The sequence below is a fragment of the Odocoileus virginianus genome, chromosome 11, assembly GCF_023699985.2.
Source record: "Odocoileus virginianus isolate 20LAN1187 ecotype Illinois chromosome 11, Ovbor_1.2, whole genome shotgun sequence".
NCBI classification, from domain to species: domain Eukaryota; kingdom Metazoa; phylum Chordata; class Mammalia; order Artiodactyla; family Cervidae; genus Odocoileus; species Odocoileus virginianus.
The window spans coordinates 69004835-69031078 of record NC_069684.1 but is presented as its reverse complement, the minus strand read 5'-3'; the positions used below and the strand labels follow the sequence as shown (position 1 = coordinate 69031078).

General features: G+C 37.8%; 1 long non-coding RNA gene across 1 annotated transcript; it reads right to left on the bottom strand.

Moving 5' to 3' along the window:
* Positions 1-7326: 7326 nt before the first annotated feature.
* On the bottom strand, positions 7327-19853 carry LOC139037542 (uncharacterized). The gene is made up of 2 exons (XR_011490424.1): positions 19730-19853; positions 7327-12731 (listed from the first exon to the last, which is right to left on the bottom strand). It is a non-coding gene; the product is annotated as an uncharacterized lncRNA (long non-coding RNA).
* Positions 19854-26244: the final 6391 nt, after the last annotated feature.

Below are 26244 nucleotides of genomic sequence, written 5' to 3'. Positions count from 1 at the left end.
TATTGCTGGAGCCTGGCTTGGAGAATTTTGAGCATTACTTTACTAGCATGTGAGATGAGTGCAATTGTGTGGTAGTCTGAGCATTCTTTGGGATTGCCTTTCTTTGGGGTTGGAATGAAAACTGACCTTTTTCAATCCTGTGGCCACTGCTGAGTTTTCCAAATTTGCTGGCATATTGAGTGCAGCACTTTCACAGCATCATCTTTCAGGATTTGAAATAGCTCAACTGGAATTCCATCACCTCCACTAGCTTTGTTCGTAGTGATGCTTCGTAAGACCCACTTGACTTCACGTTCCAGGATGTCTGGCTCTAGGTGAGTGATCACACCACTGTGATTATCTGGGTCATGAAGATCTTTTTTGTACTATTCTTCTGTGTATTCTTGTCACCTCTTCTTAATATCTTCTGCTTCTGTTAGATCCATGCAATTTCTGTTCTTTATCGAGCCCATCTTTGCATGAAATATGCCCTTGGTATCTCTAATTTTCTTGAAGAGATCTCTAGTCTTTCCCATTCTGTTGTTTTCATCTATTTCTTTGCATTGATTGCTGAGAAAGGCTTTCTTATCTCTCCTTGCTATTCTTTGGAAATTTGCATTCAAATTGGAATATCTTTCCTTTTCTCCTTTGCTTTTTGCTTCTCTTTTTTTCCCAGCTATTTGTAAGGCCTCCTCAGACAGCCATTTTGCTTTTTTGCAATTCTTTTCCATGAGGATGGTCTTGATTCTTGTCTCCTGTACAATGTCACGAACCTCCATCTGTAGTTCATCAGGCTCTCTGTCTATCAGATCTAGTCCCTTAAATCTATTTCTCACTTCCACTGTATAGTCATAAGGGATTTGATTTAGGTCATACCTGAATGGTCTAGTGGTTTTTCCTACTTTATTCAATTTAAGTCTGAATTTGGCATAAGTATTTCATGAGCTGAGCCACAGTCAGATCCTGGTCTTGTTTTTGCTGACAGTATAGAACTTCACAATCTTTGGCTGCAAAGAATATAATCAATCTGATTTTGGTGCTGACCATCTGGTGATGTCCTTGTGTAGAGTCTTCTCTTGTGTTGTTGGAAGAGGGTGTTTGCTATGACCAGTGTGTTCTCTTGGCAGAACTCTATTAGCCTTTGCCCTGTTTCATTCTGTACTCCAAGGCCAAATTTGCCTGTTACTCCAGGTGTTTCTTGACTTCCCACTTTTGCATTCCAGTCCCCTATAATGAAAAGGATATCTTTTTGGGGTGTTAGTCCTAAAAGGTCTTGTAGGTCTTCGTAGAACCCGTTCAACTTCAGCTTCTTCCATGTTACTGGTTGGGGCATAGGCTTGGATTACCGTGATATTGAATGGTTTGCCTTGGAAATGAGCAGAGATTATTCTGTTTTTACCTTCCCTTGTAGTTCAGGTGCTAAAGAATCCACCTGCAATGCGGGAGACCTGGGTTTGATACCTGGGTTGGGAAGATCCCCTGGAGAAGGGAAAGGCTATCCACTCCAGTATTCTCGCCTGGAGAATTCCTTGGGGTCACAAAGAGTTGGACATGACTGAGTGACTTTCACTTTTCATTATCACCCAGAGTTTTTTCTTTAAGGGTTCTTCTAGATTCCCTCCCTGAATGAGAAATCGCTCATGGGATGCAACATTGTCTGCCCTCTGCTCTCAAGGTGGCAACAGGCCCTTTAAACCTCATGCTTAGTACTGGGGTGGCCTCACTCCTAAAACCTGACCTTACCCCTTTAGACTTTCGCCTCCAGAGATCCTGGATACTTCTGGAGAGAGCTCCTTCAGATCCTGATGTAGGAATCAGAAATGCAAATAAATTAGCCCCTGCTCTGCTCAAGTTTCTCTCTCTGTGTCATCCTTAGTTAAATTGTCTAAAAAGCTATCCAGAGTCCCAAGGTTTCCAAATGACTCATTTTTCCTCAGAAAGCAACAAAAATTCCTTCAGGGAAGTCTGGAGCAACTCTGTTGCATAAGTTTCCAGCTCAGTGTCTTAGGGATTTTCTTAAAGCAAGGGGGAAACGGGGTGCCTCCAACTACTGAAGTCTCCATCTAGGAGGTCAGCTGGAGGCCCTTTCAGCCCTGCAGTGCACAAGCCTTCTGGGACACTCCACCCCTTGTGGAGCTACGAGCAACAGGCGTGAGATTTCAAGGCTCCCACAGCTCTCGCCTCCTTCTTGCAAAAGGGTCCCCAGCCCCTGCATCCTGTTTTGCTCTGGTTCCAGATTCGGAGACTGTCCCCAGGTGATCCAAACACAGGTTTTCAAGAGTGCCGCCACCCACACCTTCAAGGTCCTGCACCCATACTTGTAAGGTTTTGTTTCTTAGGCTGTTTGCTGGATATTTATTTTATCATTCTCTATGCATCTTCATATATCTTTATCACTTAATGATATCTACAAGATTTCAGAGGATTGGTTTTATTTTGTCACTTCCTTGGTTAGTGGGGCTTCCCAGGTGGTGATAGTGGAAAAAAACCTGCCTGTCAATGCAGGAGGTGTAAAAGACATGGATTTGATCCGTGGGTTGGGAAGATCCCCTGGATGAGGGCAGGGCAACCCACTTAACGTGGAAGGCTATAGTTCGTAGGGTGCAAAGAGTCAGACATGACTGAAGCTACTTAGCCTTCACAGGTTAGTGAATTGGAACATTGCTTCTATGAGGAGATGTTATTTCTTATTGAGTTTTTTTCTAATGTCCTATTTTCTTATCAGCTTAATAGAGAACATTTTTAAAAATAGCTATGAGTTTAGGGATTATTTACATACTTAAATAATTAGCAGGAATCTTGAGTCAAATAAAAAAGATGAAATTCTGTCTTAAATTTCATTTTAAAGAAATTAAACTTAATACATACAAGTTTTTCATAAACTGTTTGAAAGCTCCACTGTGCTCTTTTCAATAGACATTATTCCGTGCTGCATTTGGCTGGTTGGGCATTAAGAGACTCAGAGTGTATAAGTTAAAACAACATGCTCCATGCCATTTAAGTACATTATAATCAGATAAAGAAATAAATTCACACACTAAAGGCTAACATTCTTGCTGGAAGAAAAAATGGAGTGAATCATACATTCATCAAATGTTAAAAGCTATGATTCTGGAAACTGAGTGGAGGAATGATACACTTCTTAATACTACACATATATCAAGGCAACATCATCGACAGGACTGACTTTTGAAACTTTTCATCACATACAAAAATAATTAGAAAATTACAATAAACCCAAATTAATTTTAATTTTTTTAACCCACATTTATTTTGAAAATACTTAACTGAACTTGAAATTAAGAACAAGAGATACCTAGGTAGAATGAAGAATAGAATCTTCAAAATCAATGTAGTAAGCAAGAGCTAAACCCAGTGACCCATGGAGGAGACAGAATGAAGTAAATCCCTACGGGGACTGTGGTTTGAAAACACACCAGGGTTTTGGACTTGAGTGCAAAGTTCCAGAGAACACTGACACTTACAACCGGGCCCTTTCACACACCTGAAAGCCAGCCTATAAAATGGAAAGTAAAAATCCCTCCCCAGTATGCCAGTGAGGCAGTAAGGAAGCCGAAGGGAAGGAAAAAGAAACAGATGCCTGCTGCTAAACCTCAGTGTGGCTTGTGAATTTGCATTGTCTTGTCTACGTGGAAAACCCCAACTGATAAATTCTATAAACACTGAAACCCGTGGGGCCTTGGCAAAGTCAAATGTACTCCTGAACCACAGGGAACCCACAAAGTAGTATACTTCATTCTTGTGGAAACAACTCAACTGAAGAAGAGTTCCTAGTAAAACTGTGTAACCCCCTAGAGGAGACTAAGAGCTAGGGATGAACATGGCAGGAGAAAGAAAGAGGGCAAGAGAAAGAGAGAGAGAGTAATGAATTAGAGAAACCCCATCGAAAGAAATACAGTTAATAGAAAAATGTGAACATGCCTTAACTTAAGAATATTCACTATGCTCAATGAGAAGGAATAGAAATTATATTGTAAGAATAACACATAGTAAAAGGGGGTTGGTCATGTTTAAAAAAAGCAAAACAGAAATTCTAAAAATAAAAAATACAGTAATTCTTACTTTCATATATGGCCAGAGAGAATACCCAGAACCAGATTTTCCCTGATTTATAAGCAAGTAAATTGATAAAATATAGAGAATAATTGTTTTTATAGAAAAGGGAAACAAATTAACTAGTCCCTACAATTGCTCTAGCTTCTATGTGATGGCATATTTTGGATCATAACAGAGAAAGGAAATGTCCAAGCAAACCAGTCAGTTCAAAGAATTTAAGGGAGGAAACCAATGTCCAGGGAGACTGAAGTGGCAGGAGTTTCCTGGGAAGAGTGGAGAGAGCTGCACACAGAAAGAGTTTCATAAATTCATCTGAGGGGCACCTTGCATCAGACATTGTAGAAGCCGCACAGGACTGCGATCCTTCAAAGAAGGGAAACAGACAGGTTGAGCTTCACTGCAGAACAGCTTGTTACCTGGAGACGGTTACCAAGCTACCAGACTGAAGACGGCAGTCTCCCTGGGCTGACAGGCAGAGACTGGAGGAGGTACTGGCAAGACAACTACTATTTTGCAGGGCTGAGTGTCAGGCAGAGAAGGAGCTGTATAGAAATCTACAGAGGGGTACTCTCAAGTACTGGGCTGAGTGCTGGCTACATATGTATAACAGGTTACTTGAGGTCAGAGAAAAAAATGCCAGAAAGACAAAGACAGAATATTCTTGAAGCTCGAAAGGCTGGGGATAATTTGTGTTCTCACTGAAAAGACCTCAACACATAGGCCATCATTTAGAAACCTGAAAGGATATTATTGTCTTATCACTGAGGCCAAATTAACTCGAGTAAAGGGTATTTTGAATCAAGTTAATAAACCTTAGGAACAGGGGGGAAAAACAAATTTAATGCTTCTCTTTAGGATTTTTTTTTTAATTGACACAAAATTTACCACTGTAACCACATTTAAATGTACAATTCAGTGGCATTTTACACATATATTCACCATATTACCTGATTATTACCAGATTCAGGTTCAGCTGCTTTCTTCTCAAAAGCAAATAATCAAGGGGCAAAAACTGGTAGAAAGGGAAGTTACTTTATTCAGAAAAGCTGGCAATGTAGGGAGAAAGTGGACTCATGTCCCAAGACCAATTCCAGAGATTCTTCTCAGTCATGACAGTTTCTAAAGGGAAAAAAAGGGAAGAATCTGATTGAATCATCAATGCAGGAAGTCAAGGTCTGCATCATTTTCCATTGCATGCAGGCTGGCTGACTCCTCATGATCTTTCTTCAGATGTTGTCTCATCTGAGTTTCTGTCTGAATAATTGCTAAGGGAGCTTCTGAACATGGAGACAGTTACTTAATTCTTCATTCCTGCTACTTTTTATTTAGGGATATATTCAATGTTAGGAAAGATATTGTGTACATTTAGTAGACCACAAGTCAGGTGATAAGTTAAAGGTTACCTTGTGATTTCAATTTTTTTAAAAACAATTAACAATTTCTGTTGGAGTATAGTTGATTTAGAAACTTTAGTGTCTGCTATACAGAAAAGTGAATCAGTTATACGTATATTATATATATATTTATATATACACACATATATGTATAATATAGTGAATCAGTTATATATTATATATATATATTCACTTTTTAAAAGATTCTTTTTCAATATAGGTCATGCATGAAGCACAAGCTTGAATTAAGATTTCAGGGAGAAATATCAATAACCGCAGATGACACCACCCTAATGGCAGCAAGCGAAGAACTAAATAGCCTCTTCATGAAGGTGAAAGAGGAGTGAAAAAACTGGCTTAAACCTCAACATTCAAAAAACTAAGATCATGGCATCTGGTCCCATCACTTCATGGCAAATAGATGAGGAAACAATGGAAACAGTGACAGACTTTATTTTCTTGGGCTCCAAAATCACTGAAGATGGTGACTGCAGCCATGAAATTTAAAGACACTTGTTCATTGGAAGAAAAGCTATGACCAACCTAGACAGCATATTAAAAAGCAGAGATACTACTTTGCTGAGAAAGGTTTGCGTAGTCAAAGCTGTGGTTTTTCCAGTAGTCATGTATGGATATGAGAGTTGGACCATAAAGAAGGCTGAGCACTGAAGAACTGATGCTTTTGAACTGTGGTGTTGGAGAAGACTCTTGAGAATCCCTTGGGCTGCACAGAGATCAAACCAGGCAATCCTAAAGGAAATCAGTCCTGAATATTCACTGGAAGGACTGATGCTGAAGCTGAAGCTCTGATACTTTGGTCACCTGATGCACAGAGCCCATTCATTACGGGTTGTGTTCATTATTGCAATAGAGCTCGGAAAGACTGAAGGCAGGAGAAGAGGACGACAGAGGGTGAGATGGTTGGATGGCATCACTGACTCAATCGACATGAGTTTGATCAAGCTTCGGGAGGTGGTGAAGGACAGGGATGCCTGGTGTGCTGCAGTCCATGGGGTCACAAAGAGCTGGACATGACTGAGTGACTCAACAACAACAACAGCAACAGCAGATTATTTGGCAGAGTTCCCTGTGCTATACTGCAGGTCCTTATTAACCATCTACTTTATAGATAGCATTGTGTACATGTCAGTCTCAGTTTTATATCTAAGTTATAAGTGAAACAGAAATGCAGGATGCCAACATGGGTCTGTATCATCTCTTTGCTAACATTTTTAATTGCCCAATTACTTACAGGAGCAGAGCAAGCTACAGCTATTTTGATGCCTACAAATGTATAGATTGTTATGAGCAATAAGCTTAACATCATTCTCTTGAGGCTAGTTCCTGGAATTGTGCTAGCCATAAATGGCATAGATGGAGCAATTTGTGTCATAGCTAGAGTCTGGTCATCATGCAGTTAGTTTTTTTCATCTGGTGGTAGTTATAGTATCTGTAAAACTGCTCAAGAATATGCATGAAGTCTGTGACCCTATTGTCTTAATCAACTATGAAGCTTGCTCTTTTGTGACTCTGGGAGACCTGGGAGACTTCATCTTTTCTACAGCAAGAGACAGAGGACATAGAGGGGTATTTTTACTTGGGGAAGGGACTGTAGGTTTCTGCTGGGTTCCACAGCTATCACCACCATCCATTTTTTGAAATTATTCTTCATTCCAGGCTGAAGCTCTGTACCCATTAATCAATAACTCCCTATTCTCCCTTCCCTTTAGATCTTGGTAATCCTTATTCTACATTCTGTCTCTATGAAGTTGCCTAGTTTAGGTACATTATGTAAGAGGAATCATACAGTATTTGTCCTTTGATGTCTACTTATTTCACTTACATAATGTCTTCAAGGTTCATCCATTGCAGCATGCCAGAATTCCATTCTATTTTATTGGCTGAATAATATTCTATTTCATGTATATACTGATTTTTAAAAAACCTTTTACTTTGTATAATGGTATAGCTGATTAACAATGTTGTGATAGTTCCAGGTAAACAGCTAAGGGACTCAGCCATACATATACGTGTATCCATTCTCCCCCAACTCCCCTCCCATCTAGGCTGCCACATAACATTGAGCAGAGTTCCATGTTCTATACAGTAGATCCTCATCAGTCATCCACTTTAAATATAGCAGTGTGTACATGTCTATGCTAAATTCCCTAACAATCCCATACTGTTTTTAAAAAAATTCCATTTTCTGTTAATGGATATTTGGATTATTTCCACATTTTGGCTATTGTGAATAAGGCTACAATAAGCATTGGTATACAAGTGTATGTTGGAGTCTCTGTTTTGAAATTTTTTGGGTGTGTCCCTAGAAGTAGAATTTCTAAATCATATGATAATTCTATGTTTACATTTTTGAGGAACTGCCAAATTGTTTTCCACAGGGGCTGTTCCATTTTTCTTCCTTGTCAGCAATGCATAAGGGTTCCGTTTTCTTCATGTTCTTGAAAAAAAAAAATTTTTAAGTCAATTCAATTTTTAAATATTTCCATCCAGTTGGTTGAAAATTCCTCTTCATTTCTTTTTGTGTTCCACCCTGCCACAGGGCTATATTAAGGTCCAAGGGACAAGGTGTTGGGGTCTGGGCCTGTAAGTCACTGAAATGTTATTTGCTACTGACTGAATGCTTCAGAATTGGAAGCTTTCTGTTGCTTCCACCACCTTTGAGACATGGGGCATTCTTGGAAAGCAAGAAATCCCTGAGTCTCTAAGTTCAGTTCTCCACATGCAGCATACAGACATTTCCTCTGAGGTCATACAAGACCCTCGCATTATCAGAAAGCCCATCCTGGTACACTAAAATGCTCAAACCACTCTTTCAATCTCTAGAAATCATTTTGCTCTCTGGGGGCAATTTTCATCCCTTCCTGTTGTTTCTTCCAAATCTCCAGTTTCTCTTAAAAATTTTGCAAACCTGTTCACCTTCAAAAAGACCAGAAGTCTTGCATGTAACTTCTGCTTTCCGGCCAACCACATACTTTCCCAGAAACAAGGAAGTCTGAGGTCACAGTCAGTTACCTGATCAATTCAATAGGGGAAGGAAATAGGGACATTTGGGGGGGGGGGGATCAGTAATATTTTAAAGTATTATCCAGACAAATAAACATTACAAATTAAAAATTTACGCATATTTTGGAGAAAATTTGAGAAATACAGTAAATAGAAAGAAAAAAAAGAAATTATTTATAATCATAGCACCTAAAGTTAACATTTTGAAAACCAATCTTCCAATTTTCCTCTAAACACAGAAATGTATTTTACAACTTTAAGTTCATACAATATATGTTATCTTCCAACATATTAATCACCATTTCTCAAATAACTAGACAGTTATGTTAAACTAATATTTCATATGATTTCCAAAAATCTAGTGCCTGCTTTACTAGTTCTGGGATTTCTGAATGACAGAGAACCTGCTTTTGGTCATTTATTTTTCACCTGCTATTTCTGGTTTTATCTAAACACTATGTGTTGTCCAATATGATAATCACTGTCCACATTTAAATTAGTTAAATTAACATAAACTGAAATTTTAGTTCCCCAGTCATTAGCCACGTTGCAAATACTCAGCAAGCACATGTGGCTAGTGGCTATCATACTAGCACAGACAGACCTGGAGCACTCTATCACTGCAGAATGTTTTATTGGGCAGCACTCCTGAGATCAGTGAAACTCATCTAACTCTTCCCCCGCAGCTGCTAGCATTTCCCTTGTCACTTAGCTCCCACGGCCACATTCCCCCGAGCACAAAAAACACACTGCTGCTAGATTGCTAGATGCAAAAAAAGAAAAGAAAAAAAGTAGTTATAAATGTTTAGCAATAGCAGAGGCTCCTCTGGTGGCTCAGAGGTAAAGTATCTTCCTTCAGTGCAGGGGACTTGGGTTCAGTCCCTGAGTCTGGAAGATCCTCTGGAGAAGGAAATGGCAACCCACTCCAGTATTCTTGCCTGGGAAATCCCATGAATAGAGGAGCCTGGTGGGCTACAATCCATGGAATTGCAAAAGTCAGACACAACTTAGTGACTAAACCACCACCATCAGTAATAGCAGAGGAATATTATTGCAAAAAAAAAAAAAAATAGGAAATGACTTAAAACCGAATAAAGGGTGTCAATGTTGCCCAAGTTCACTAACCTGAAAGCTCAGTGTATAAATCGAGCCAACTAGTCAACCAACCAACTAGTTAGTCAGTTCTGCAACTGATGGGTAAAGCAGCATCATCTTTTTATCCAAATATTAACTGGTTTTGAGTATTTATTGTTCTCTTCTAATGAAAAACTCTATATAAATATATAATTTGTAAAGTTAAAAATTAATATCAAGTATTCTTATGAAATTATATGTCCATTTTTTTATTACAAGAGCAACTTTTCCTTAGTCCCTGGCCTGCAGTTATAGTGTTGACTTTCTTTTTGCTCTTCCCTGATAGGTAGTTACAGGACATTTATTGCAGTGTTAACTAATTAATCTTTCTATCTTTTAGGCTGCCAATGAATGCATAAACTTAAAATCCCTGTTACGTTAATAAGCTGTGGAATTAGGCTCCTAATTGTCTAAACCTCCGCATATATGGACTGGCCCATGGTCTTCTCTTGAAGAACCAGATAATCTCCTTCATAAACCTTTCCTAAACAAAAGAGCAATTTTTCCCTAAGAAGAATTTTGCCATTCTTCTAAAATGCTGAAGAAATTTGTTTTTATAACTGACAGTTCTTTTCTTTCTGCTTCATGTTGCTTGTTTCACTTCTCAATATTTCATAAGTACTGTCATAATTATTTTTGGTGAAAGTCTGTAATATTTCCTGGCTATATTCTTTACTTAACTGTCTCTTAATGTTGTACATTTAGGATATTTGTCTAGGCTGGATTTTTACGAGTAGAATCATTTGATCCAGAATAATTTAGCAAATATTCAGTATCCTTCCATTGTAGATGAGTTTACAGCCCTATGCTTCACCCAAGCTACTTGCTTTGGCCAGTAATACTTCAGTATATTTGACAGAAGTAGAAATCTTAAATGTGCTTCTGCAGTTGGGATTGTCCTCTCACACTTCAATAATTTGTCATGAAAAGAGCATACTCTGTGTAGCCACTGGCATTCAGACTTGACCCTAGAATAACAACATGGGAGAATGGCTTCATCCAGCCCGTAGCCTAGAACCAAGTTCAGTTGACTCCTTCTAAAGCAGAGTCATCAGCTGAACTCATCCTAGATCAACCAACCTGCAGTCTACCTGAAGAAGCATAATCATGAGAAAAAAAGTACTAGTTAAAATGGCAATGAATTTTAGGATAGGTAGTTACACAACATTTATTGCAGTGTTAACTAATACACTTTTTCTTATGATGGTTTTTATTCAGTAATAAGGGTTTCAAAATGTTTTTGAGTCAAGAGTTCTAGCTGGAACTTACAGTTCTGATTCTAGAAAACTCAAAACAAACTTTTAACATGACTAAATAAATTTTAATTACACAGTCAGGACCAAAAGCTAAATTAATCTTACCTAAATGAGACTAAAATACTACAACTCAAAGCACTAACTTTATAGTTCCAAAGTCTTTTAACCCCCAAGAAAGAGTCACTGTGATGATTTTCAAATGCATATTCTTAAAGTCTTTACCACTGGAGCACAATAGTTGGTGTCCACAAGAAAATATCTGCGTAACTTGCTAAGTAGACTCCAGCTGCTTAGCATACACTGGACAAATATGAATAATTCCAAGCTTGCTTACAGACAAGCATATATGTAAGCAAGCATATGTGCCTCATGCAACTGTGGAGGAAATAAATATATTTCTTTTTTTTTATTATCCCATAGAGCTCATTTTAATGGAAATGAAGAGACACTAAAGACTATATGGTCCAATGAATGATTCTAAATGCTTTGGAGAGCATGGAGGAAAAAAAAAAGATACCCTCAAGGCTCTCTCTACAGTCTCAATTCAAGGTTAGCACAGGAACATGAAAAAAAAAAAATTGAATGTCATGAAAGAAATTTATCTTTTATAACCAGAGTCAAAATTTCTGAAAAACAAACCTACAGTCAAATTCTAAGTGTACCTGAGTTATAGAGTAATAAATATTTATCTTGAAGAAGTTTTAAGGAACTTCCCAGAGAAACGCATATTGATGCTCATCAAGACCTACCTCTACCAGCTCTCATTTCTTCTTAATCTATAACCATTTCCAAATTCTATTAGTTGTTAGGGCTTGGGTACATTTATGACCTGGGAGGAGGCACCATATGCATGAAAACAATTTCAAGCTTTTTCTAATTTATATCCATAGTGAATATAAATTAGAAAATGGGAGTGAGTCCTAACACTGTTGAATCAGGGTGGAAAAGATACAATATAAGGTAATTTACCAGATTTCACACTGATGCTATAAGAAGAAATGCTGATTTTGATGTATTTGCTTAGGGAACTGGGAGTGACTCTGACATGTTGGTTGACTTAAACCTGGACCCAAAAGTGGTCCGTGCTGGATAGAATTGAAATGCCAGAATATCCTTGGTATATTGCAGAGGAGGGTGTATAAATACAAGGAAATTTCTGCATCTGGTAAAGACAAAGGAATAGGAATGAGATTTACTTTGCCATCTGTAACAGTGTTTAAAATATATAAAATAGTCTTTCGGAAGATATTGGTTATGACAGAGCAAAGAAGAGTGATCCCTGAGGGGTGGAATGAAATAAACTCCACGAGTTGAGAAGGTAATATTGAGTCCTGATAGACCAGGGGACCAAGGACAGTGGAGTTCACAGGACAGAGACGAAGAAAAGAGAGATTCACAAAGTGAGAACTCTGGAGATCTGTAGAGGATCTGCTTGAGTGTTCAGTTGAGTAACAAACCATTAATGTGAGAGAAATTTCTGTGGCCAAGGAAAGAGCCACCCCCTAAACTAGTTGTACCAAGGCCTGCTGCTCACAAAAGGGTAGGGACAGTGTCTGTTCTCAGAGACTTGACTGGGAAATCCTCAAAATTCGTGGGGCATTATGTAGAATACCACGTGTTTTTAGCCCTGAATTGAGCTCTGCTTTGGGCTTCCCTGGTGGCTCAGAGGTTAAAGCATCTGCCTGCAATGCGGGAGAACCGGGTTTGATCCCTGGGTCAGGAAGATCTGCTGGAGAAGGAAAGAGCAACCCACTCCAATATTCTTGCCTGGGAAATCCCGTGGACGGAGGAGCCTGGTACAGTCTACGGGGTCGTAAAGAGTCGGACACGGCTGAGCGATTTCACCTTCCTTTTTTCCTGGTCTCATCTAAAAAAAAAAAAAAAAAAAAAAAACACTTAAAAATAAGATGCAATAAGATCAAATGGTTTTTAGGTAGGTAAATTGCACCTAAGAACAAGCTCAAGAATATATAGAAGTACAAAAATACCCATCACTCAACAAGGTAAAATTCATAATTTCTAACATCCAATAAAAAATTACCAGCTATGTAAAAAACAGTCCATATTGAGGAAACAAATCAATCAATTGAACATACACAGAATTAATGCAGATGTTTGAGCAGGCAAGGTCAGTAAAACAGTTATTATAGCCATATTTCATATGTACTAAAAGATAAACCAAAGCATGAAATGTATTTTTTAAAAGATTCAAGTTGAAATTCTAGAGGTGAAAACTAATATCTAAAATGAAATATATAGTAGATAAGATTAACAGTAGATTAGACATAGCAGAAGTTATTAGTAAATATGAAGACAGCATCAAACTATCCAAATGAAATAAAGAAAAAGAAAAAGAAAAGGAGTATGTTTGAGCTGTGGGATAGCTTCATATGCATGCAACTTGAATTCTCAAAGATGAGAAAATAAGAGAACAGGAAAAAAATTATTGGAAGAATTAATGGTCAAAAACTTTACTAAATTGATGAAAAACATTATGCAGAAAAGTTCAATGAATCCCAAGTACAAGAAATATGAGGAGAAAAGCTACACCAAGGTACATCATAATCAAATTGCTCAAAGCCAATTATAAAGAGAAAATCTTAAAAGTAGTCAGAGACAAACACTCTATGTACAGAGAAGTCATAGTAAAGATAATAGCAGATTCACTGTATTAGACAATGGAAGCAAGGGTAAGATGTAGCAATGTCTTTAAAAACTGAAAGAAAAAACATTAATCTGGAATGCTATACCCAGTGAAAATATCTTTGAAAAATAAAGGCTTTTTTAGATATATAAAAAATGCATAAGTCCATCATCATCAGACCCATACTAAGAGAAATGCAAAAGGAAAATTTTCATGCAGAAGGAAAATACTGAATGGAAATATTGACCTACACAAAGGAATAAAGAGTACCAGAATGGTAATTACATTTGTAAATACGTAAGTTTTTTCTTATTGTTCAAACATTAAGGGGTATTGGAATTCTGAAACGGATTATGTACAGGCTATTACTATTTCACATAATATGTCCCATGGGAGAATCCAGAGGATGATACCTTCCCAAGAGCTAGAAAGATACATTGGTGGGATACATTAAGTCTTCTGTACTAGACTTTCTTTAAGGGCCAAAGATTCTGACATTTTTTAATGGTAGGAAAAATGGCAGGAAATTCTGACATTTTTCAATGGTAGATTTCTGAAATGCCTCTTTGAATTCAGTGGGAATAATTGAATCCTGTAGTGGTGGTAAGGGTCAAGTAGCATCACTTGTTCAACAGAGACTAGATGGTTATTGTAATAAAAACCAATGTCAAAGCAGTAATAAGAATGTATTGACCCACAGATGTCCTAGGTTTTGACTAATGGATTAAAGTTGTCCCTTTGACTGATACAGGTGAATGATAAGTGGAGCTTTGAACTAAGATCCATATCAAAGTGAGCTCATGTGGTCCCTGGACACATTTAAAAGACATTTTCCAATTTTTTAATGCATGGTTGAAATATACATACTCAACAACTGGCAGAACCCAAATACTGTTTCTTTAATTGGCATAGAGAGAGTTATTCTGATAGGAAAACCAGAGACAATGGCTAGTGGAAACCCCTAGAACTGCTGCTGCTACCAAAAAAGTGAACCAAAAGCACTTTGTTTCCCTAAGAAATTGCAGAGCTTAGTGAACCATCAGAGACTCGAAAGAACTGGGATTATGATTTCTACATCATCATTCAACTCACCTCTTTGGCCTATGAGGAGAAAAATGGTCATAAAATTATTAATATATAGGCTTATCGTTAACATAATGAGATGATGACTCCAGTTGATGGTGCCAACCAACATAGTTCATCCTATCTGCTATGTAGCTATTGATTCAGAAAAATAATTTTCCTTTTACCTGTTAGTTTTACCACCAGAAGTAGTTTGTTTTCACCTGGAAGTGCCATCAATTCATCGTTTCTGTTCTACTTATTATTACATCAACTCTCAATTTTTCTGTCTTAATTAGTTCTTAGTTCATCTTTCCATTCTAAAGAGTATTACAGTCCTGTGGCATAACTTAGGAACAGAGAGAAAGCTAGGAGGATAGTAGTAGAAGGCAAAGCTCAGAAAATTGGCAAGGGCCAGACAATTCAGCTTCTTGTACATTAAGGATTTCAAGGATGATAAGGATTTTTGTCTTTAGGTTAAAAACGATGGAAAGTCTTTAAACTTTTTAAAACTTGAGGGATTGGTAAAGATGGCAATATTTTGTAAAATTGTTATTTAAATAACAATAAGAAACTTTTCTATCTAAGAATAACATGAAAATAGCCTTCTGAAGAAATCACTAGGTATATTGTCAAACATGGATTAGAATGGTGAGGAATAAGAATTGAAGAGAAATTAATTAAACAACTAGTACATTATTTAATGTTAGAGATGGTAGTAGCTTAGAATATGGTGACAAACAATATGGAAAATATGAATGGATAAAAAAGAATAAAGAATAGATGGGCCTCAAAGATGATTAACTTTTGGAGTGTGACAAGAGTCCAGTATCATGGGTGAATCTGAGATTTTTAAGTTATGCGTCTGAGTGCATTGTGTAACTATTCAATGTGATTAGAAACATTGGAGAGAGCAGTGAGTTTTGGAGGAAATCTGGTATTTGACATATTGCGACTGAAGGATGCATATGGAGATGTGAAAGAAAATATATACTGTCTTAGAAGAGAGGTGTGAGCTAGATTTAGAATTGTTAAAGTTATGTACATATACTTGGTAAATTATTTATTTGCCTATAAAAATGTAATAGAATGTGTAGAGAGACCAGGCTTCAGTCTTGAGAAATTTAAGCTTCTAATTAACAAGCAGAGGAAGATGAATCTGCAGAAAAAAAAGTTTAATTACAGAAAGTTAGAATGACCAGAGAGTTAGGTAGGAAACCAGTAGATAATACTATTCATGGAAACCATGGCACTGTTTCAAGAAGTAAAGTGAAGTTAACAATGCTAACATGTGCCAATAACTGGAAAGTGTCCATTGGCTTGGCAATATGGAAGGGATTGTTAACGTCAGAGGCCAAATTAAATTGAATATCAGTAAACAGTATTGCAACAAATAGGAATCTATAACTGTTTTAAGACCTTATAACATTTGGCTCTGAAAGTGAGGAGAAAGATGGAAACGGAGGTGTTAGCTAGAATGGGGTCTGACTATAGAGGCAAAAGTATACTTTAAAACATTTTTATGCATGTTTAAATGTCACTGGGAATGAGACAGTGTTAGGAATCACTTTAACATGCAGAAAAGAGGAATTATTTGGTAATGTAATGTTTATGAAAAATAAGGAAAGAGTAGAATCCAAGACCCATGTGAAAAGATTGATTTTAATTAGAAGTACAGACTGGAAAAAAGGAAAAGATGAGTGCAGATGGAGATTCATAGAATTGGTTAGTAGGAAATTGGGAGAATATATCTCATGGTTTACAAGTGAAGAAGGAAACAATCTCATCTGCTAAAAATGATCTGAGAAAGCAAGAAAGAGGCAGTGTGTTTGGAAAGGTGGGGGTATAAAGAAGATACAAAGTAATCACTGAAAAAGTGAGTTAACAAGAAGAAAAAAAATTTAAGGTTGCTATGCAAGGTGGAAGACCCATTTGAAATTGGTTACACTGAATCAAAACAAACAAACCAACCCCAAAAAAACCACACCTACTTCTGCTTCATTGCCTATGCTAAAGTCTTTGACTGTGTGGCTCACAACAAACTGTGGAATACTCTTAAAGAGATGGGAATTCCAGACCACCTTATCTGCCTCCTGAGAAACCTACATTCAGGACAAGAAGCAGCAGTTAGAACTGACATGGAACAATAGACTAGTTCAAAATCGGAAAATGCTGGACTGGATGACTCACAGGCTGGAATCAAGATTGCTGAGAAAAATATCAACAACCTCAGGTATGCATATGATACCACTTTAATGGCAGAAAGTGAAGAGGAATTAAAAAACATCTGGAGGAAGGTGAAAGGAGAGTGAAAAGTCTGGCTTAAAACTGAAAATAAAAAAATTCAAAATTAGAAAAACTTAAAATTCAAAAAATGAGGATCATGACACCTGATCTCATCACTTCATGGCAAATAGATGGGGGAAAAAGTGGAAACAGTGTCACGTTTCATATTCTTGGGCTCCATAATCACTGTGACCAGTGGCTGCAGCCACAAAATTAAAAGACCCTTGCTCCTTGGAAGAAAAGCAGTGACAAACCTAGACAGTTTGAGACATGACTTTGCTGACAAAGGGTCATATTGTCCGAGCATTGGTTTTTCAGGTAGTCATGTATGGATGTGAGAGTTGGACCATAAAGAAGGCTGAGCTTCGAAGAATTGATGCTTTTGAACTGTGGTGCTGGAGAAGACTCTTGAGAGGCCCTTGGACAGCAAAGAGATCACACTAGTCATCCTAAAGGAAATCAACCATAAATATTCATTGGAAGGACTGATGCTAAAGCTGAAGCTCCAATATTGGCCACCTGATGCAAGGAGCTGACTCATTGGAAAAGACACTGATGCTGGGAAAGATTGAGGGCAAGAGAATAAGGGGACAACAAAGGATGAGATTGTTGGATGGCATCACTGACTCAATGGGCATGAGTTTGAACAAACTCAGGGAGATAGTGAAGGACAGGGAAGCCTGGTGTGCTACAGTCCATGGGATCACAAAGAGTTGGACACAACATAGCGACTGAACAACAACCCTGGATTTATCTGCCATTGCAACATGCAGTTGAAAAAGAATGTGCAGAGAAAGAGGAATATAGGACTGATTCAGGTTTGGGGCTTTCAAACACAAGAAAGCAAAGAGGCAAAGGAGCATTTGTTAGTGGCAGGACTGCTATTGAATTTGAGCTTTATAGTCTCTAGATTGATTAAGGAACTGAAGAAAGAGTGGGCAGGTGGATTAGGAGGAAAGAGAAGCACAACAGAAAGCCCTGTGCTGTCAAACAAAGGTCAAGAATGAGTGGCTAAGTAAGCTGAACACAGAGGAGATTGCAGACAGAGAACAGGATGTTTGAATTAGTAACTTTGTGTGCAGTGTTGTGGTGTAATATTATGATGTAACAGAGTATAGGGTGTTACCAAGGGAAAAATTTGTTAGGGAGAATCTACTTTAAACCATGCTAAATTTTAACTTCACTCTTCAAAGTCAATATAATGACAATTATCACTTTTAACCCTGACATTTGGCATTTATATTATAAAAAAATAATAAATCCACTAGGGATAGCTTTGCATGTTCAGTCTCTCACAGACTTCATTTACATGTGTTCACCTGCTGGCAACTGTAAAGTTTTATATTTAGAGGGCACACTTCCTCTCAATGACGTTCAAATTTCTCTTACCCATTAGCTAGAGTTTCCTAAGTCTGCGGTTTCACAGTCTGACTTAGTTTCACAACCTTGGTTGATCATCAGGATCACCTGTGGAGTTTTTTTAATTCATAAATTCCCAGCCTGCCCAAGGTTAACCAGACTCAGTAGTTCTCAGGTGGGGCGTGGGAAATCTGTAAATTAAACAAAAGATACCCAAGTAATTCTGACAACTTGCTAGGGATGGCAACCATTGTCCTGAGGGATGGGGGAAATATCCTGCCTCTGACTTACCAGTTCCTCAATACAAACTTCTGGAGCTAGACATGTCAAAGAAACCAGCTGGTCACAGACTATAAACAAATGTAGCCAAAATTTACATTACATGGAACTAATTTATGTACTTTGAATAATTAAAATATTAAGACATTCTGTTATTTTGCCTTCTTATTGTCCTTAATTAAGAAAGGAGAGGAGATAGTTCACAATTTCTCTATTATATGTGTAACACCCAGAGAATAATTTTATTGTAACATTGCTGTATAGTAACTATGTGATAGACTTCTTGTAAAATGGTATAATTCTTTTGATACCTACTTCAGCATTTTCTTTTTAAAAATATCTTCCTCCATATCTGATCTTTGGAGACTGAAACAAGAGAGAGGACTTGGGAAGCTATTGTAGAAGACTGCATTAGAGATGATAGTGGTAGAAACTACAAAAATAGCAAAAGGAATCCAAAGAAGAGAAAATGTTGAAAGTGATTTATTAGACAGGATAGATACAATTTGGGATTAGGGATGGTACATTCAGATTTTTATTGGAGTTCTAAAACTAGCTGTGCATGAGTTATATCTTTAAGTGCCACAAAGTAGAAGCTTTTTTATTTTGGTTTAAAGATTGTACATTTGCCTTATTTCAAATTATATGATTATTCCTCATACTAGCTTATTTTTTAACCAAAAGCAATCAGAGACTTAAAACCAACTTTCAAAGTTGCTATTGTCACAAACACTGTTTAACCTAAGAAGGACCAGAAAAAGAAGAATTGAGAAACAAGTGCAGTGTACCTTGGTTCCTATTTCCTATGGGAAGTCTTAAAAGAATTTAATATAAAACCCATGGGGGAAGGGAGGAAGTGAAATTAATTTTGTAAGTCAGCTTAACCAGAGAACATCTAGAATAAAATGGTAATAAGGCTCACCAATTCCAGGCAGAGGAAATTAAACCCTTTTAAAGTTCACATGTAAGGAAATAGAGTTCATTGACTATGAAACACTGCTGTGAACATATGCATGGCCTACTAGTTGTGCTTAAGTTGAACTCATTTTATTTTTACCTTAATCCTTACAAAATAGTTATTTCTTGCAGTTGATAGCTCACCCTAAATGGAAACCTGACTTTGGCTCAATAGGTGACTTGGAAGAATTATTTATGGTTTGTGTATACAATGTGTGTTTGATACGAAGCAAGAATGAATACGGGTTTCCCTGGTGGCTAAGTGGTAAAGAACCCACCTGCAATGCAGGAGCCACTGGAGATTCAGGTTCGATTCCCGGGTCAGGAAGACCCCCTGGAGGAGGGCATGGCAACCCACTCCAGTATTCTTGCCTGGAGAATCCCATGAAGAGTCTGGCAGGCTAAGTCCACAGGGTCAAAAAGAGTCAGACATGACTGAAGTGACTTAGCATGGATGCACAAGAATGAATAAACAGAGCTAGTTGAAAGGGTGAGGATCCAAAATAATATTGACTTAGGAAAAGTTTAGTTCAAGTGAAACATGGAGAATACTATAAATATAACTATAAATACTATGTGCTTAATTAATTTTAAAGCATATTCAAATGTATAAGGTCAGTGTGGGAATTAATGTGGCTTAAGAGCAGCCCATGTTACAACAACTCAATATTAGCCAATAATGTGGTTAAATAGTCTAAACCACTACTGCTATCTTGGAACACATTAATTCAAGTATAGTGATCAGGAAAAGAGAAATGATAATTTCATTCTTTTCTTCACTATTTATACTGAAAAATGTTGTAATCAGCTTTGCCTATTGTATTTTAGAAAGAGCATAAGCAAATTGGGTTGTATTCAACTGTGGATGAAGACAATGGTAAAAAAACTTGAATCCATAACATAATTAATTAAAGAAGCAAAATATTTGGCCTATAGAAGAGAAAGACACAGCTGGTGTCAAATATGTGAAGTATAATTATTATTGTTTGTTTTTAATTTATTTATTTTAATTGGAGGCTAATTGCTTTACAATATTGTGGTGGTTTTTGCCATACATCGACATGAATCAGCCACGGGCACACATGTGCTCCCCATCCTGACCCCCCTCCCACCTCCCTCCCATCCCATCCCTCAGGGTCATCCCAGTGCACCAGCCCCGAGCACCCTGTCTCATGCATCGAACCTGGGCTGGTGGTCTGTTTCACATATGATAAGATACATGTTTCAATGCTATTCTCTCAGATCATTCCCCTCCCACCAAAAAAAAGAATTAGATTCATTCTGTGTAGTTCCAACCGGTAAGACTCAGATAGGCCAATGGGTGAAAAGAGCAGGTAGGCAAATTTTGTCTACATGCCCAAGCAAGTATAAATGGTTTAACAAATTTTGGCCAAGAGGGAATTAGTAAACCTCTTTAAGGATAATACTAACACAGAAAGTCTTGCATACAGTATCAGAATAAAATGTTCAATGGCCTTCAAAATTGCTCAGATATAGGTGGCAAACTGACCACATCCAAACAATCATCTGGGAGATCATTAAAAGCAAAAGTTCTAGATTCTTCACCTGGGGCTTTTAAGTTATTTGGACTTAGTTGGGTTGTGGCACAGGAACCCAGATCTTTAACATGCTCCTGGGTGACTGTGATGACCAGTCATATTTGGAAACCACCAAATCATGTTATTTCCAAAAGTCCATTCCAGCTCTTAAATGCTGTAATTCCAAATGCTTAGAAAAGATCATGTGTGTGTGTGTGCATGCACAGTTGTCTGACTCTTTGTGACCCTAGGGACTGTGGCCCAACAGGACCTTCTGAATATGGAATTTACCAGGCAAGAATACTGGAGTGGGTTGCCATTTCCTAACCACCTCCCTGCCCCCTCCCCCCCCCAAAAAAAGATCATACTTTTGACCAAATGATATAATGAAGTATTCAGTGAAGTTAATATTTAATTTGCATTTATTAATATATATATAAATATCCTTAAATATATAAGTATCCTTAATATATATAAATATATATCCTTAAATATATACAAATATCCTTAAAATTATTATTTTATATATAATATATAAATATGAACTGAAAGATAATTTGGAAGAATTAACAAAACCAAACACTTGAAATTTTTTATTGCTGTCTAATCATTCCACTAGACTATTTAAGAACATAGGTGTTTCTTAGATTTCGTGGAAGTCCTGGGGTGAAATATACTCCTTTGCAATCCTGCAGAAAGCACCGGTCTTTCTTAGTTTGATATTGGGGTTTTCCAAAAGGACCAAAGGATCTTTTGTATAAATAGCCAACTTTTGTCTCCCATTGCTGCTCATTTAAAAAACATATTAGAAAGAAAACTGTTATGATGAAAAGTTTCACAAAGCACAAATTTCTTTAGTCAGCATGAACACAAGCCAGTAACACTCAGCAATTATTTTTACAATATCTCTTATCTAACTTCTGTATTCTGGTTCCGCTCTATGTACTCAAACATGTGGCAACCCAGGACCTTGGACAGTAATTTGTTTCCTCAGAGCAAGGACAGCTGAACTGAAAAGGGTGGGATAAAAGCAGAGTTTCTATGGGTGAGACTGTAGACCTATTTTCAGTAGGTCAGTCCCGAAAGTACTGAGACTTAAAAATTATAGCACACAAGAGTTGAAACAATTCTTAAATGATATAAAGTAAACCCCCATTACAAATGAGAAAACAGAGATCCAGAGAAGAAATGTGGCTTGGCCTAAGTCTTTAGCTTAGAAAGTAATAGACATGAGACTAGAATCTGAATCTCCAGTCTTAGGTCTGTTGAAGAAGAACCTAAGATAACCATTAAGATACCACTTTGAGAAAAAGGAGCCCCATATGAATGGAGATGGGAAGCCATGCTGGGAGACACAATTAACACTTTACATACTCTGTGTTGACAGCCAGACCTGGAGAGGGATTTGCTCTGCATGTAGAAGGTAGGATGTAGGATGACAGGGAGGGGGCAATCAATAACTGTGGGGATTTAAGAGCCAGTTAAAGAAAAGAACTGGACTAAATTTAGGTTATTGAGATGGAAATTTAATCTGGGATCTCTGGAGTTACAAGATCTCTGGATTTATATCATAAATAGAGCATGAGAAATAGAAAGAGAACCCGAAACTTAGACTACAAAGAGTAATATTCTTCAAAGGAAGAGAATTAGATGCATACAGCACCCTGTGGATTCCTTGGGGCTGGAGTGGGAGAGATAACGCTGAGAGAGAAATTATTGAATTTCCCTGTACCACCACTATGTTGTCATATTATTCATGCTAAAATAATTTAAGGTACTACAGAAATTTTAAAAGTAAAAATTAGGTTAATGTTAGAAGGGTCTTCAAATAAATTAGTGTTTAAGAGGGAATATAAGGAAGGAACATTCCAGAAAGAAGTTAGGATTTTGATTCACCAATTAAATTGTAAAACAACCAGGTGTTATAAAATAAGACTTTGTATAAATGCTGTAAACCTAAAACTTTACCAGCTATCATTCAATCTTTTGGATAGGAATCTGGAGTTATCATTAAATTGGGTTAGGTTAATTTTGGAATATGTATGGTGGAATATTATTTGAATATTAAAGTGATATGTATGAAAACTTTAGAAATGTATTTTTTAAATACAGGGCTTAGGATAAGTGAAACATATATCACAGGGTTATTGTGAGGACTAAAATAAATAATTAATATGAAAATAATTTTAAACAATAAAGTGGCATTAAAATATATAATATCATAATTATACTACACTATGGAAAAAATATTCTTGCATTTGGATAAAATTTATAAAAGACCGTAGAGTATATACGGCTGTTGTAAGAAGAGTGGCTTATGGTACTACTTTGGGGTCAACAGAGAAGCAGGGAAATTGGGATTTTTTTCTACCAACTCTGCATTTATCATTAGTTGAGAATTGCTTAGGGGAGCATGGCTTTCAAACAGTTCTGACTTGCCTGCTTTGGACCCAATATTCCTTTATCATAAGGAAGAAGCCCAGGGACTGGGGATCCCACCACTTGCAGTTAACAGCTTTAGTCATGTAGAGGTAAAACAGCAAGGGGACCTCTAGCTATAGCATCATTGGCTACAGGCCTTTTCACATCGGATAAGATATCTCCCAAGATCAGTCTGTGTGCTTCTGTTTCTGTGTGAATTAACTCACAGACATAGCTACTTATCACTTCACATCTTTTCTGGACTTCAAATTTTCAATCTATATTTCACATTCTATCTTTCCCCCAAATCCTGGTTCCACATTCCTGATGTTGATAGCACAAATCCATTTTGATAGCACTATCAACAAATATTTATTGCCAACATCCGTTGTATCATAAAAAAGGCAAGAGAGTTCCAGAAAAACATCTATTTCCACTTTATTGACTATGCCAAAGCCTCTGACTGTGTGGATCACAACAAACTGTGGAAAATCCTTAAAGAGATGGGAATACCAGACCACCTGACCTGCCTCTTGAGGAATCTTTACGCAGGTCAGGAAGCAACAGTTAGAACTGGATAAGGAAAAACAGACTGGTTCCAAATTAGGAAAGGAGTATGTCAAGGCTATGTACTGTCACCCTGCTTATTTAACTTATATTCAGAGTACATCATGCGAAATGCTGGGCTGGAAGAAGCACAAGTTGGAATCAAGATTGCCAGGAGAAATATCAATAACCTCAGATAAGCAGATGGCATCACCCTTATGGCAGATAGCGAAGAACTAAAGCACCTCCTGATGAAATTGAAAAGGAGGGTGAAAAGGTTGGCTCAGAACTCAACATTCAGAAAACTAAGATCATGGCATCTGGTCTCATCACTTCACGATGGATGGGGAAACAATGGAAACAGTGACAGGCTTTATTTTTCTTTTGGGCTCCAAAATCACTGCAGATGGTGACTGCTCTTTGGAAGAAAAGTTAAGACCAACCTAGACCGCTTATTAAAAAGCAGAGACATTTCTGTGCCAACAAAGGTACATTTAGTCAAAGCTATGGTTTTTCCAATAGGCATGTATGGATGTGAGAGTTGAACTATAAAGAAAGCTGAGTGCTGAAGAATTGAGGCTTTTGAACTGTGCTGCTGGAGAAGACTCTTGAGGGTCTCTTGGACTGCAAGGAGCTCCAACCAGTTCATCCTAAAGGAAATCAGTCCTGAATATTCTTTGGAAGGACTGATGCTGAAGCTGGAGTCCCAGTACTTTGGCCACCTGATACGAAGAACTGAGTCACTGGAAAAGACCCTGATGCTGGGAAAGATTGAAGGTGGGAGGAGAAGGGGATGATAGAGGATGAGCTGGTTGAATGGCATCACCAACTCGATGGGCATGAGTTTGAGTAAGCTCCAGTAGCTAGTGATAGGGAAGCCTGGTGTGCTGCAGTCCATGGGGTCAGAAAGAGTCAGATGTGACTGAGTGACTGAACTGATCAAAAAATATCCATAAATATGTATTAAGCCTAATATGGTACCAGGCATTGCTTAGGTAGTGGGGATATGCCAGTGGGGGGATGCTTAGTTGTGTCCGACTCTTTGTGATCTCATGGACTATACAGTCCGTGGAATTCTCCAGGCAAGAATACTGGCATGGGTTCCCTTCTCCAGGGAGTCTTTCCAACCCAGGGATCAAACACAGGTCTTTGGCATTGCGGGCAGATTCTTTACCAGCTGAGCCTCCAGGAAAGCCCAAGTAAATTTTTCTTCACAGAATTTAAAGCCTGAAGGTGAATAGAGGTATATAGGAAAATAAAGGGGTGATTTTAGAGCATGCAAAGCCCTAGGATATGGGCAGTCCAGAGTGCTGTGGGAGATGCTGGAGGGGCATAAGCCTGAATGTGAGGAGTCAGGAATGTTCCTTGGGAGAAGTAAGGCCTGGAATGAGACCCTAAGGATGAGTCAAGAGTTAATGAACCTTATCAGAACTGTTTTTCCAAGAATCAGCTCAAGGCCTAGAGCAGAGTAAATTCTTGATTAATGTATGCCAAATGTGTGGATGAGGAAAAAAACACTTCAGGCAGAGAAAAAAATATTTAGGAGACTCAATGTTTTGAGAGAACTCATTTTGCAGGGCTTCCCAGGTGGCTTAGCAGGGAAGAATCTGCCTGCTAATACAAGAGACACAGGAGATGTGAGTTTGATCCTGTCAGGAAGAGGGCTGTCAGGAAGATCTCCTGGAGGAGGAAATGGTAATTTACTTCAATATTCTTGCCTGGAGAATTCCATGAACAGAAGAACCTTGTGGGCTACAATCCATTGGGTTGCAAAGAGTCGGATCTGACTGAGCAACAGAATACACAGGCACACAAATGGTAGCAATATTGTATGGGTGGGGAAGGGGTGACTCTCCCTTTGAGATAAAGGCGACCCATGATAAAAGAAAGCTGTTCATTCTGACAAATAGAAATGTGACAGCAAACTTTGAAAAGTTCATTTACTTCCTGTACATTGTGCACTTCCTTCTAGTTCTAATAACACTGAGCACTGTTAAATGGTATAAAAGAAGAATTCTCCAGGGCTTGTGAGCTCTAAGATTGAAGCCTGAGAGATGGGTAGTAGTCCAAAAGAGCAGCAATGGTAATAATCATGTAAAAGGAGTTGGAAGAATATACTGAGCAAGGGAATAGCTTACTAGAGGATGAAAGCTCAGAGATTTGGCAACTTTAGGTGGTAAGGCATGTGATTCAGTAGTGTGGAATAGAAGTCAAGAGCAAAAAGACGAAAGGGCCCTGCTCATAAGTCTTACATGGCATGTTAAAATATTTGCACTTTACACAAGATA